Source organism: Anser anser (genome assembly GCF_964211835.1).
Source record: "Anser anser genome assembly, chromosome: 6".
NCBI classification, from domain to species: Eukaryota; Metazoa; Chordata; class Aves; order Anseriformes; family Anatidae; genus Anser; species Anser anser.
The window spans coordinates 18,179,482-18,180,565 of NC_139726.1; positions in this window are offsets into that span (position 1 = coordinate 18,179,482).

A 1,084-nucleotide genomic window follows, 5' to 3' on the forward strand; every position below is an offset into this window, starting at 1 on the left:
CCTGCAGTTAGTGCTGAATTAAATTTAAATTTTGTGACCAAAGTCACAAAAAGCTTCAGTATTAAACAAAATATTACAGTACAAGAAAGAGAATTACTTGTTTCTAAGAACAATATGAGAGAAATGGTTTCATTAAAAAAATATCTAACACTAAACAAAGAAATTGGAGATTTCATATTTGTTCTGCACTGCACAATACTTAAAGATAGGAATAACATTATATTAAGATATATACAATAAAATACTCATATGCTATGAACTGTTTACACTCCCTACCTCCCACTGGATTTTCCTGTTTGTTATATCATTCAAAGATGCCCGTGGAATCACTGTGTCTTGAAAGATCTTTGCGTGTATAATCTCTGAACTCTCACTACACCTACTACACCTGACACCATTTTTTTTTCCGGCCTAAGGTAGTAGTTTATTAATATAAATCACTGTAGTGGAATAATTTCAACCTATAAACTAGCTACAATTTCTATAGTTTAAGCATATTGTAATTAACAAAACTTCTACAGTGAAAACTCTCAGATGCATATTCATTTTATAACACTATAATCTGTTTATAAGTAGCTATTCCTAAAATGACCCATATCAGTTTTATCATATCAGAAATGTGCCACTCTTCTCAGTCAGAAATGAGACACCTCCCTCCCCCCCCAAAAAAAATAAAATCTGATTGGAAAAAATTAACCTAGCACTTCTATTCCTATTAAGAATGTAGATCAATTACAGATGTAGGTGTAATAAAATTCTTTTTGCTGGGTTCTATTTTTCAACTAAGTTGTACTTAGAAACTTTTACCTGGGTCTACTGAAGTGTTTACGTGCCCATTCCAGTAAACATACCACATTATCCTGAATTTACAGAGTTGACTGTTGTAACAACAAACAGACCTTCCATGCTTCAGTATCTTACTTGCAAATAGGAGAAAATAAAATCTGTCAATTAGATAATTATGGAGACACGTGATGCTATTTTTTACAGTCAGAATACCATTATCCTTTAAATTTCTACAGTGAAACTCTATTCTTATTGTTGTCACAATACTTACAGTGAAAGAGAATAAACAGTACCAAAG